The sequence below is a fragment of the Lissotriton helveticus genome, chromosome 2_1 (assembly GCF_964261635.1).
Source record: "Lissotriton helveticus chromosome 2_1, aLisHel1.1, whole genome shotgun sequence".
Lineage (NCBI taxonomy): Eukaryota > Metazoa > Chordata > Amphibia > Caudata > Salamandridae > Lissotriton > Lissotriton helveticus.
The window spans coordinates 1,079,060,023-1,079,075,084 of record NC_136059.1 but is presented as its reverse complement, the minus strand read 5'-3'; positions in this window follow the sequence as shown (position 1 = coordinate 1,079,075,084).

Here is a 15,062-nt window from a genome sequence, read left to right as displayed (position 1 = left end):
GCATTCAAGTTGAAATTTTGAGAAATGTAAATAGCCACACACCTTTCTTTACAAGAAATTCATATATTTCCAAATGTGTTGGCTTGATTTAAGCAAGGTTATTAATTGTTTTATCTACGAGCCAAAATGCATTTAATTTGTTCCTAGCCTCTCATTGGCTTACTTATACAATCCCAGAGTTGGAAATGTTAATTATTCATTGGGATGAATCGTAGCCCTCCACAAGTAATAAAATAACTAACTTTGTTATGGTCAGAAAAAGGTTTCTGTAATTTAAACTGGAGCTCAACTCCTGATAACTAGGGCACAGATCAGACTGGCTTAGCTTAGAGGAAACACGTTAAGCACTCAGTAGTATTAAACAGTTAAAAAGCCAATATGTTTAGAAATCCAATGAGAGGAACTGGAAAAATGATTTTAAGGAAAAATAGCACAAAATGCACCAGGTGTGAATGATCACAGTCAAACAAGAACCAAAGGCTTTGGTGTCGAGAGATATATTTGTTTTCTGGCAGGAAGACCAGTTGGGGTGTACCCAGAAACTTAATTTACTTAAAAGGGGCCTCTTCTGCCTCAAGAAAATGTTATGTTACACCTGAAGAGGCCCCAGCATTTGTCTTTTCAATCAGGAAGGCACCAAACACAGTATAGGGGAAAGCTTTCCCATATCTAATTTGAGATGGCCAAGGAATAGGGCACTGTTAATTACCCTGGTTGGCACACAGGCTCTGCACAAGGGTAGTATTGCTCATTGTGGTGTGCCTCAAATGGGGCTTAGGTCTAGAGTTGTAGGACTTCAGCAAATTTGCCTCCAGGAGCTCCAGAGAGGGAAAAGGGAACTTTCTAAAATGTACTTTAACTTAATAGCTGACAAAATCTGGCTTTACCTTTGAATTGGGCTTTTAATACATTTTTAAATAATTGTTTGATCCTTTTTCTAGCTGGTCCCTAACAAGGGATAGCAAAATCAATATTTAATATTATTTCTCAGCGTTTCTCTATGTGCTAGCCATCGTTGCTTAGTGAACATAGCTTGCTTGTGCTATTCACTATAAGGACATTTTAACTTTTAAATACCATGCATTCTGTCTTGTGGGCTCCAAACCCTACATAGGGGTGTCTTTTTAATATTTAAAATTAAGGATTTTCCCTGTCAAAAAGGGTTTAATTTAACATGTTGGGCTGCATGTTTTAAACTTCATCATCCAGATTACAGTGGTAGGCATGGAGTCATACTTAACTGTTCAAACCAGTGGATATTATTGTAGAGCTGTATTGCATTGGTGATATTTAACTTTCCATGCCATTGGGGTATTTTGGGCACCATACGCTATGGCCATATAGGATAGTTAAATATGACATTGTGACATGTTTTAGGGGTCTGAGCACATACACTGGGGCTTCATTAGCTAGCAGTGTCCCAGTGCACAGAGGGAAACCAACAGCAGCACCAGTCCACAAAAACTGTGCCTGAAAACACAAACATATGTATTTTCTTACTCAGATGAAATATTGAAAGTAGACCATTGTAATGGTGAGCTTTTGTAAAAAGAAGATTTGGCCCCTCAGTGAATGAGAATGCAGGAATGAAGATCTGCTGTCCCTCCCAAGCCCTTTTCACTGCATTCATAGCCATCCATAGGGAGTTGCGTGAGGAATACTGCCTCCTAAATATTGAAAAGTCCTGTTCACCAATAAACTTCCTCACAAGAATGATATCCAAAACAGGACGTTTCGTAGTAATTGTTCATTTATTGTATGCCATTATCAGTTGTGCAACCCTTAAATGGGTAATGCACATACCTTAGATGCCCAATAGGTTTACCTCTCCATTTGTTTGCTATTCACCCTTTCTGGGTGGAAATTTCCAACTAGAGGTAGACTTAAGAGTCTCCATCCCCTCAAAGGAGGAGGTGGACAATCCTATGACTGTATTTATGAACATTACATTTTTACTGGTAACTTTCTGTCTGTTACTGGAGTTCTTCATCATCAAGGCCGATACCTGTACATTTTGGGACATTTAATGCATTTTATAATTTAAAAAACAAAATAAAGTTAATGTTAAATAAAAATGCAAAATAATGATAAACAAATATTTAAAACCTAGGGCTATTTAAAAGACAAATATACAACACAAACCCTCCTAAAATTAACTTTGCATTACATTTCAAATCAATTTCAAAATATTAATTTTGCATTGAAGCGTATTATTAAATAGAAAATAAAGCATTAGCAATAATTGTTTCTTTTGAAAAGACAAATATTTTACATTTCCATATTTATATCTACAGTCCCCATACCAAGTCTAACCCTAAAATATATTTTATCCTATTATCAACTTAGTTCTGATCATATCATTTTGGGGGTTCATGAAATATACATTGTGATAAAAGCATTCCTTGATTCCCTTTCCTTAATTGTTTCAACATCTTGGGCAGAGGCTCAATTAATTATAACATTTAATATACTGTTACGCAGCAAATGCTTTATGAAGCTACACTAAATTTGGCTTGTGGTAGAAGCAGTTTTTTACGAAGGGAAATGAATGTCATTTTTGTATACCAAACAAGAAAAGATTTGTGTCTTAAAAAATAATCAATAATGATTTATTTGCCTCCCAATGGGGTTACAATCTAACATGTTATCACAATATTAAAAATAATTAAAAAACTCATAACTCTAGTTATACAGTCATATATAAAAAGTCAAAATTTAATCAAAAAAACAGTCGACGCAGCGTTTCGGTGCTTTTTTCTTTTTTCACACCTTCTTCAGGACTTTACAACATTTTGACTCCATTGTTTCTAAAAATAAATAAAAACATTTAAGTATTTCTCTTTTTTGCAAGTTCATCCCATTTGACCTAGTCAACCCCATTGGGAGGCAAATAAATCATTATTGATTATTTTTTAAGACACAAATCTTTTCTTGTTTGGTATACTCGAGTGTGTTCACAAGTTCATTCCAATAGGTTGTAACGGTACTAATTGGCACGTACAGCTTACAGATTGGTGAATAATAGACCCCCCTGACCCAGACCACTCCTAGTAGTTTGTACACCAGCGATTGGTTGTTTTCTGAGACAGGGTTTCCTTGATATTTCTACTGTTTAATCCCCCTCCCTGTTGCATAAAACCAGGGGTACCTCCAATCTTTTTTGCTTATTTTTGTAATGGCTCCAGCCTATGAAATAGTGACAAAAGACAAAGATGTATTGTCCACTGCACCAGTATAAAGGTTTGCAATCATCCCATCTTCCTTTCACAATACTACTTTAAATTCCATAAAATATACATTTTGGCTGATTGGGGCTATTCTTTAATACTACAATGTGTCAGTACTGATGAATCTCCCCTGGAGTATCAGTGGTGCCGCTACCATCTGAGAGTTGTGATCACCATTCATGGAGGCTGAATCAACCCAGCACATACATTCAAGGTGCTGTATGTTCTGTAACAAGCCACAAGCACATTGACAGAAATGAGACCAAATTTAGATAGTTCATTTTATGAAATGTGCTAGAATTCCACAAGTAGTTCTAATTCCACAAGTAGTTCTATCACCTGTCAGCTGATCAAAATACGCGTTGAGGCATGGCCAGAAATTTAGATACACTAAGCAAACCTCCATGCAAATAAATAATTTCAATAAACCAAACTTTACACTAAGGATGTTGAAAATCATGTACCCGTTACCCTCCCTGAGTAACAGATGTTAGAGGTCTTCTAGTAATATAACACTCTATTGTGGGACGTTCCTCTTTTCCCCTTCAGCCAGTGGTCTCAAAAATGTATCCATATGTTATATTTTTTATAAATGTTCTGATTAGGAAATCCATAAAGGACTTTAGGAAACAATCATTGTGAGTGGAATTCAATCTAAGGTTATCTGCATATTTCAACTGATTGATATGCTTCATTGATGAAATCGGAGCATAATGACATGCATTATATACATTGAAAAAAATAAAACCCATAATTCTGCCTACAATGATTTTAGCAAGGTGTTTAGGTCACTTTTCTCTTTTAAGCCACCAGTAGCATGAAATATATTTAAAATAATTTTCCATGTCATATATTTTTATTGTAGTATGTAGTAATGGTTAGTCTACTTACATCCTCTCACTAGCTCAAAGTACATGGCCACAGGATGATGAGCAGAAGATGCACATCCATTTGGAAGCTTCTCTTTGTCGTGGTGCGCATATTCACGCATGGATATTCACCGGTTCTATTAAGTAATTCCATTTTGGTAGTCTTCTAGGAGCTGAAGTGGTTCTATTGTACTGAAACGTGGGTTAGCAGGATGTTCAATTCTTTATAATCCTGAAATTCTATGTGGTGAAGTCACTTTCATAGACTTACTAATGGTAATTAGATGAGTACTAAAAGGGCATAGTGCTCTACATTTTAACAGGAGTTTTGGCAGACATAGTAACATTTAATTCAAAAGTCCTTGTGTGTCTTTCAGATCTGTTTTAACTCATTTTGTTTTGCCCTCCAACCAATGAAGTGTCCCCACTTTCTTGGCCCTGCGGTACTGGCATTTTGTAATATAAATGCACTCTTTAGTGCATATCATCCTTACAACCACACTTAAAGTGAAGCTAGTATTTGTAACAGAGCTATTTCGGTCCCCAAACAGCCTAGTTGTGTGATATAGCTGCCAGAATGAGAAATATTTTAAGTAATGACTACTACGACACTTTCCCTGATGAATACTTATTTGATCACATTGCATCTTAAATAGATGAGGTCCTTTCTTCCCTTGGTGTGCTATATGTAACAAATATCCTAACAGTGAAGATTTTGCACATAAACAACTCATGCTCCTATTGTCCAAAACACAAACCATGCCCTGTCGGCATTAACATAAAATGGCAAAACAGTTCTGTCATCTGTGGACTGGAAAAATATGTTAATGTGGACTTAAAATACAGAACACACTCCATCTTTAGCAATGGTGTTCTAATGGAAAAAAACTGAGGGCATTAGTCAACATACCTTTCTTCTGTTATCCTACAAAGTAAATGTATGCAAATCTTTTATGTTTTAAGATTTCAAACACTTACGCTAGATCTTAAACAACTGGAAGGAAATGCATGTAATGGAACACCTGTTCATCTTCAGAAAACACGAGCGGCAAGCTTCAAAACCGAAAGTCTTGTCACAGCAATTAGCGCGTGCAGATATTTACAAAAAATAAATTACTCTCTTACTTCTCAAAGTGTTTTTGCATTACTCACACAAACTAATATGTGCCAAAAGCAAGAAAATATTAGAACTGTATTGAGCAATTTAATCAGTGTCAGAGAGTTATTCTCCCATAATTAAAGAAGAGAAAACAGCAACTGCACACACTGTGCAACATTATTTTTAGTAGGAAGACACAGCATAAACTAGGTTCTTCATTCTGTTTCCTTTTTGGAAAGTTTTTTGAAAACGTGTACATTACATTATATCACAGTTTGCAAATTTTATACACTTATTATATGGGCAATATTAATTTGTCGCCCCTTTTGGTATGGCCCTCAGTGTGGATTAAATCTCAGGCTACTTTGACTCAGCCCATCATTGATGATAGTTTTCCATGTGAGCATTGCCTGAATATTCACTGGCTCAAATATGTTCCACTGAGTTTTTCTGATTTGGTAGACCTTTGCTTGACAATCCATCTACTTTATGTAAAGGCGACAACTTGTCTGTCAAACAATTATTTTTGGAAAGGCACAGTATTCAAACGGAAAGTCTAGAATTTAAGAAAATCACTTGTTTGCCAATATAACATTTTAAAAACTAACGTCAGTTTGGAGCCTTATTTTACCCTAGCATGCAATAGTTGGAAGAGGGCTCTGTTATCGAGGTTTAGAGCTGGTACAATATGTTATTTGCCCTGTTTTCATTTGGAATATTATGGCAATTTAGATGAGGTAAAATGTGTTTGTGGCAGCACCTCTGCTCAATCCTTACTACATTTCATTCTATTCTGTAAACTTTATAGATTTTTTAGATCACATTTTCTATTACTGCTCCTAAGAATGCATCGATGTAAGCAATTATTTGTTATTTACAATTGTTGCCAATTGATGATGTGTCCTTCAGTGTAGGGAACAATTCCAAATCAGATGTTTTTTATTGTAAACGTATGAATGTATAGCTATGTATGCTTATATATTGATTTATTTTTATGTATACTTTTATGATTGTCTCTGGCTCTCGAATATAGAGCATTGAAGATGAGGATGAATGCTTACTCTGTTTGGGCGTGTAATATACAAATACTGAAGTTGTGTTCCCAAATGAAACACTAGCGGGCTAAACATTAATTTAAAGCCTAGATTACCAATCTCAATAATACTTTGTGGTGTATGGTACAAGAATAACGTGTCCTAAATTCCTCAACAAACTATTACACTATCGCAGTTATTATTTGGAAATCAACATCCACTGGTGTGGTATTTCTGTAAATGACATTTAGACCACACTATTTACATCAGAGAATATTTCTGTACATGACATTCCAATATACAAACCAAGGTAAAAATATATACTAAACTCATTCAATTTATACAAATGAATCTGTTCTTATAGTCCTCTTATCATCAAATTGATCGTAATATGAATTTACGGAGAGAGCAGAAAACTATGGAAGAGCTTGAGTCAACTTCAATCATTGTTTCAAGGCATGCTTTAAAATAGTTAAAAGTCCCCAATCCTCTCAGTTGATTTAAATGTGATTTAGTGACTTGGAGACAATGGGCCAGATGTACCAAAGGGGTTTACTCATTCTGTGTCTATGGGAAAATTATTTTGTAATTCTGGACCAATGTCCCTTCCCCAATGTAAGACCTCACCTCAGAATCCCACATTCCATTTACACAGTGGCTGGTATTGTAGAACATGCTCTGGTAGTTACTGTGCTGTATGGAAGATGCAGGGAGGCAGCGCAGATTCCTGAAACATCCTATTACAGTACATGCGGAGGACCGTAATGTTTTAGTGTGCCGTTCACTTATTAGGTGCAGGGGTACCCATAAAGTAATCATTGGAGATAATCCAAACCACCCCAAAAATATCAAGGTAGATGATTCCTTTGACAGAGGCAAGCAAGTGGGTGAAAACCCCAGACTAAATTCTTGGATGTTTCAACAGTGTCCAGGCAACTCACATTCCCAAAGAGCATTTATGGGTAATTACCAACACTTGTCAGTTCAAATGTCACATTCTTCATTTTCGTGGCCTCATACACTATTCTTGCTTAACCTTTCATTAACTAACGTGTCAACCAATTATTTCTTTCATTTTTATAATGTCAAAAGCCATCCCAATACTGCCAAGAATCAAAGAAAAAAATTACCAGACTTAGTTGTACAGGATAAAATGGAAATATTCTATCATATTGTTAACATGAATAGACAAAATGCAATTGAGAAATCAATATACTCTTGGATTACTCAACGTTATACTGTAAAAAAGTTTTTAACTTTTAAGCAAGAAAAACACTTTACACACATGTATCACATACCCATAAATATGAATGGTAAAATGCATCCATTACAGAAAAAAGGGTTTTTGTAACCTGTGCCTGTACATTTGAAATATCTCTACCCAGTCTTCAAGGACTCATTCCCCATGAAAATGGTCATGATGTACAATGATGTCTCATGGTCACATAAAGAGCATATCCACTGTGCATCCAAGAACCAAATATATTTTACCAGCTGTAAATTTAATTTAATGGAAATATGAAAAGTGACTCAAGAAATGAAGAGGAAATGTCTGCCTAAAAAATTCCACATCTGCTTCGCTACCAAAATTGCTCCAGCATTATAGCTGACTAAAGGATGTACCTTGGATTGCAATGGCTTCTGTTGCTCACTATCCGTATTGCTGAAACTGTTAATACAATTGGCCAAATGTAAAGAGTTTAGGGATTGCAATTTACTAATTGCAATTCTTAACAAATCTCAATTAGGAAATCACAATTCCTAAGGAACAACAATGTACACCTCTTAAATAACGATTTCTGGGGTCATGAATATTAATGAGGTAGGTTGCAGTTTGTGACCCTTTAGTAATTGCAGCCATCACAGTGATGGTGGCCCGCTAAGGTCAGCAGAACACCACGTATGTGATTGCTTTTTAATGAAGCAATTAAAAAACAATGCAAATGGGATGCGTTTAAAAAAATAAAATGAAACGTTTAACTTTCATTTTTTAAGTGTAGGCTGTAGTCCATGGGACCCCTGTCTACTCTTAAAAAATAACAGTTTCAACACTCACTAAGGGGAATGGATCCCTTGGCGAATGGTCATCACCTCCTCCGAGGTGTCGGTGAAATATGAATGTTTTACAACCGTAACTTGGTCACAAAACATTCATACATTCCACTGTGATTCAGTATTTGGAAGGGACACCAAAAACACATCTCTTCCAAATACTGAATCACTAAACAAAATTGCGATTCAGCAACAAGTTAGTCTGCCAATTGTGCCAGTTCTAACAACAAAAATGTTTTAGTTCATATATCCCATAGATATTTCTATATCTATGGGATATATTTAACCTACAATGAAAACATGTGCATTCAACATTACAGTGAATTAAAAACTGGGCTAAATGACTGTGACAAATGACATCCATTGAGACTAAATCAAACTGTCACTCTGATGTCATCAGCTAAAACAAAACACCTGTTTCTGGCCTCTTACTATCAGAAATTGAGTTTCACTGTTGAAATCTTTGCAGAACTTGCAAGCCTCAAGAATGTTCCTTACAGAGAAATATATAGCAAACAGGGCCTCCTTGTCCTTCTTTATTGAAGCCTCTGACATCTTGGACACACAGCCCATTTTTAAGGCAATTAAATAATTTGCAATATTTGAATCCACGTCTGAGGCCGGCTACAAGTAGAAGGGCTGGGCGCCCTTCACGTCGCCACACAGGTGAAACACATCAAGTCCAGTCCTCTTCTGTGTTTCTGCAGGTCCAGAGAGTGTTCTGATGGTCTGTGGGTAAGATGCCAGCTTTGTAGGTTTCACTCGCCAGTAGGTGAGGGCGACGCCTGGATACTTTCTAAGCGATGAGAAAAAAGTCTGCAGTGGGAACCTTGCCCATTTTTCCAGCACATACTTTTGCCTCACTGCAACTATTCCATAGGGCACTATCATAGGGCACATCCAATACAGCATAATCGTTCTGCCTCTGTACCTATTTTACCCACACTGGCAGAACAGGAACCTTTCAAAATGATATTCCCAATAGTACACCTGAAAGCCTATGCATTTCGTAATATTTGAGAACAAAAAACAAACAGAAAAGTATGCTCCTGTTTTTCGCCTAAATATCCATGCACCGTTTTCTTGGACTTCTTGTGTCCCAGGTTCCAAACCGAAGACAGCCTCTTTAAATCTGCCAAAAGTATAGTGTGTGTGTTTGCACATGCATGTGCCGCACACATGTTCATTGCACAAAACTAGATAGTTCCTTTGAAACCGATTCGTGTCTGGAAAAATATGACTTTCAACATGGTGTTAAAAGAAGGTATATTTATAAGAACATCTATTAGGGCCTCATTTATGAGAAATGCCGCATCGCTGCGTGAAAGCAGCAATGCGTCACTTCTCAGTGCGCACTCCTTGCGACATGATTGATGCGTCATATTTACAGTATGACGCATCATGTCGCAAGGAGTTGCAGATACGTCAGTATTTCTGACGTATCTGTAAGCGCAAAAGTCACGCATTGCTGGGGTGTGTCACAAAAGTGACGCAACTCCAGCAATGCGTCCTTTCACATGGGGAAAGCCCCATGTGAAAGGGCTTGCGTCAGTCTTACGCCTGCTGTGAGGCAGGCGCAAGATTTTGACGCAACAGCGTCCTAAAAGTGACGCTGTGAAATCTCATAGATTTCACTGCGTCACTATTAGGCTTTTTGCGGCGGAACGCCCCCTTCTGCATACATTATACCTGACGCAGGTATAATGTAGCGCAGGGGTTTACAAAGTGGCGCATCTGCTTAGATGCGTCACTTTGTAAATAGTGCGCAACAGGAGGCATGTTTTATGCCGCCGATGCGTCACAAAAAGGGACGCATCGGAAGCGCAAAACTGACGCAAGGCCTCATAAATGAGGCCCTTAATGTTTAGAAGAACATAAACACATGCAACCTTTGTATATGTCATATGCTACTTGCTGCATGGTCTGCGCTAATGGGTCATGCCATTGGTTAAGTGCTCGCAATGGCACGAGCACGCTGATCCTGGCTTTATAGGGCTGTTGATTCATTTGTAACTGCACAGCTGTAGAACATTAACAATGATTTATAGGCCATAAAGCAGCTTGTAAAAGGGAACACCACTGAAGTGCAATAGGTAAATTCTCCGTTGTCAGTGTTACATGCATTAACTTAAGCATTGGTTAAGCATGTTAGTCAGCCCCGTGACAAGGTGATTAATGCTCACTGTTGTCTTCCTTAAGGCCTGTTAGTTTTCTTGTAGCTCAGCTGCTCCAGTCCAAAATGCACTATCCCACAAAGCCATGGTTAGTGTTTCACCAAGAATAAACCATGCATCAAAAAGGATCCGGAAATGCACAACAGCAAGCATTTCTCTCGTTTGTTAGTGATTTGTTTTGTTTATATGAAATAATGAACCAATATTAAACAGATTAAGGACTATATTTAATTTTTTCAGCTTTACAGGGGAATGGAAGAATTTGCATCCCGGCACTGCATGTGTGAGCACATATACACATCATCTCATATATGATCATTCAAGTCGTTTTATGTATCTATAGTTTAGCTCCTGTATTACTTATGTGTATATCTAATGGTAGATTTAGAAGCAACGTCTCTGTCTTGAATTATATGTTTGAACTTGTTGACTGCTGTCTATCGGTTGATTGATAGTTTCGTTTTTGGAGGGAAAAAGAATGATCTGGGTGATAACTGTTTACTCAATGTATTATGGCTCATTTTATATACTCATTAATGCTATAAAAATAGAAATTACACAAGATCACACAAAATGGACATTTTCTTAATTAGCTATAATAATGTTTTTACACTTCAAGCTGCCATGGGGACAGTGTGGACATGTTTGTTAATCAGTGCTTAACCTGTACTGTAACTGAATAAGTGTCAGGGCCCTCTTCAGGAGGCCACTGCAGCTTTCACCACCCATTGCCCCTGCCAGCATCGCCAATGGCAGTCCCATCACAATTACTAACCATCATACTTTTACAGGTGTGACAGTTCAGACTTTTCTATGCCCCCAAAGGTACAAGAATAGCATGAGTGGCATGCACCAGTTACTTTTAATGCATATTGAATTTCTAAACAACGTTTATTATGAACATCTCTAAATTTAACTCACAACGCCACCACGTGGCAGACAAACATAAGAGCCAGTGTTGACAATAAAGTGACAGTACTGAGCACCGGAAACCACCGGCTCAACTTAAGCACTGTTAGTAATATAAAAAAGAAGTTAAATGTTTTGCCTTTCTCTTCTCCCTTTACTTCCTGACTTGTTTGCACTTCCTTCTTTTTCACTCCTGTCAAACTAAATTCTCCAGCTCCTGATCAGTATTTTGCTCTCTTAAACATTAAGCTCTACTTTTTCAAGATTCCCAGACTAAAGACTCAGATTTAAACTGAATTATATTTTCCAAAGTATTATAAATTTGAATCATCATAAAACCAATACTCTTAACGTTAACAGTTATTGCTTTTAAAACCATACCATGCTGTTGTGTTTAAAAAATACCTCAATGGTGAGTCCGGTAGGGAATTTAAATATTTTTATTTAGGTATACATTTATATTTGTATATTTTTTCATGCTTTGCATCAGGCCAGATCTCACCCCCTCCCAGTGATTTACCGGAATAAACCAGCCTCTGTTTTCCCAAAGCTCAGAATAGTAGAGTCCTTTTGTATAAAAAATGTATGAGCACTATATTTTTTAATCAAAAGATGCTTAATCAGTCACTGATGCATTTACATGTGCCCACCAAGTGTTTCCAGGATCAGAAGGAACTATTGTGCACTACCAATCCTAATTCAGTACTGATAGCATTGGGAGATCAGAAGAACTACACCAGTAGTTTATGGGAAGTTTTATTTAAATATTTGATTTGCCATTGTATTCCCTATAGAGGCTTATGGAACTGGCAGATTTAGAGTCTTGAGAGAAGGACCAATTTCTGTGAATTTGAGAGCTGTCATGGTTTTGCACGGATAGGGGTAATTATTATAAAGTGAGAGATCCTCTGTAGTCCCTACTATAGCTCTTCAATATTCTCTCTATCAAAAACGGTTGTTTTATCATTCTTTGTAGTGTTCATGAAAAGATACATATATATATATATATATAAAAAAAGAGGATAGGCGAACTTGCTTTACAGAAGTCTTAGTAATAGGAACACTTTCTTCTTATGAACTGCTGTTCTAGCAACATCCTTCATAATCAATATTCTGTGATCATACCAAGTCAATTGGCTATTCTCCTTCCCAATCTGTAGCATCTTCAACTGTTGAGTATATCCCAGTGAAAGGCACACAATTGATGGATGGAATGCAGAACAAATCAAAACATTTACCCCAGTCTAGAGATCTGGGTTAAATCCATCATTCTTTTGCTCACCATGCCACCCCAGTTTAGACCTGGCCATATACAAATCAGTCATGACCCTGTGCCTCATGGAAACAGTCCAGCCCGAACTGCCAAGCCAGGTCCTCCCTGGTTCGGAAGCAAGCATCCTAGGACCGGTTTCGTGGTTTCACCCCTCATCAGTCAGGTTAGCTTGAATGTAGTGACAGAGTGAGCTCCGTACCCACATCTGGGCATACCTGGCGTACTTAGGGTGAAAAAGCAAAAGACACGTAATTGATGGAGGGAATGCACAACACAATGCACTGTGCCACTAGATTCAAGCTACCCTGGCTGATGAGGGGTGAAACAACGAAACCGGTCCTAGGATGCTTGTCTCCGGTCCAGGGAGGACCTGGCTTGGCAGTTCGGGCTGGACTGTTCCCATGAGGCACAGGGTCAAGACTGATTTGCATATGGCCAGGTCTAAACTGGGATGGCATGGTGAGCAAAAGAATGATGGATTTAACCCTGCTCTTTTGACTGGAGGTGAATGTTTTGATTTGTTCTGCATTTCATCCATCAATTGTGTGTCTTTTGCTTTCTTGCCGTAAGTGCACCGGGTATGCCCAGACGTGAGTACCGGGCTCATTGTTCCACTGGATTCAAGCTATTCTGACTGATTTAGGGTGAAACCCCAAAACCGGCCCTAGGATGCTTGTTTCCAGTACAGGGAGTACCTGGTGTGGCAGTTCGGGCTGGACTTCTCCCATGCGGCACAGGGTCAAGACTGATTTGCATATCGCCAGGTGTAAGCTAGGGTGTTATGGTGAGCAAAGGAATGATGGTTTTAACCCAGATCTCTTGGGTGAATGTTTTGATTTGTTCTGCAATCCGTCCATCAATTGTGTGCCTTTTGAGTATATTCCAGCAGCATTGACCATTAGCAGGTTGATGGCAGAAGGTTTTCGCTCACTGACAATTTTTTCCCCCACTTTGAACATTTATCACAGTGCCTAGATGTACCTTTATGTGTTTTAGGATCATAGGTAATCCCACAATATCCTCCTGCTCCACCTCAGTTTGGCCAACTATTCACAAGTTGTTACGAAGACTTCTGCTCTCCAGGTTTGTTTTCAAATTGTTTTTGAGGTGTTCTGATTCTCATTTCACAACTTGACTTTAAGACCTAGTTCCTGAGCCAGTTTATGCTCTATATTGGACAACTGAACAAAACTTTTTGTAGAATAGATCCAGATGATATACAGGAAAAGGGAAAATAGGTTACATGACTAAAGATGACACTTATATAGTGTGCACTGTCCATGACTGTGGACCTTTTGCAGACAGTGTTTGCTAGGTAGGACATGATTATAGTCAATAATTTGTTATCTGGTTTAGATATACAGCTAAATCAAGTACAATGCTAAGGAAAGACCATTTTGAGTTTTCTTAAAGAAGCAAAACATGAGAGATCTCACAAAATGAGCAGAAGCCTCCTCCAGTGAAGTGCATTCCCAAAATAATGTTGTTATGTACACAGCACTGAATACAGCTCTTGATTGTAAGGTGCCATCCTTGCAAGCTCATTGAAATGCCTGAACACATCAAACATTTGCACTTTCCAATGAAAGCTGTGCATGCAAGTTGAAAGGTTCAGGAAGGATAGTTAAGGTAACACCATTCCTAGTTAATCTACATCAATATTTGCAGAACCATCTTCCGCATAACATACGTAGCTTCCCATTGGGTTGCAATCATTTTTGCAATAAAACATCTGCTAGAGTGAGTTTAACTTCTTCTTTTTCAGGGTGTCTGTAATGTCAGAGCCTTGACTGTGATTGCACATTCACAGATCTTGTGAGTGAAAAGCTTTTGTCTCCTGCCAAATACATTTTGAATCTTCACAACATGCATTAATATTAGAGGATGTGGCCTAATGGCTGGAGTGGTCGACCTCAAAGCTGAGGAACAGGGTTCGAGTCATGGTAGGGACACTCAACATCCTGTGATTCTGAACAAATCAGACTTAATCTCCCCCTGCGTAACAAAATGAATGCATCCGTCTGTAACGCAACTGGTGCTCATGTAAAGCGTTCTGATACCTTCTAGTCTAGTTCACACTAAGTAAAACTCCCCCCAAAAAAGAGATCACATCCATTAGTTGTCCATTAAACTGCTTTGACAACGGTCACATGTAGACTACTCACATTTAGTGATGCAATTCATATTATTAGACATGAATTATATAGCATTTTATGATAAATGTCCAACATTACGATGTCTACTGTTTGGCACACACCTAAACTCCTAGCAGCATGCATGCATGAACAGCTGTAAGCAAGGGAAGCCATTGCTGGGTAGAAACTCAAGCTCATGCCAAAGTATCTTTGTGAATCAATGAAATGCCTGAAATATACACATTTCTTTTCCATAAATATTTGAGCTAAAGATTTCTGACTCCCTAAAC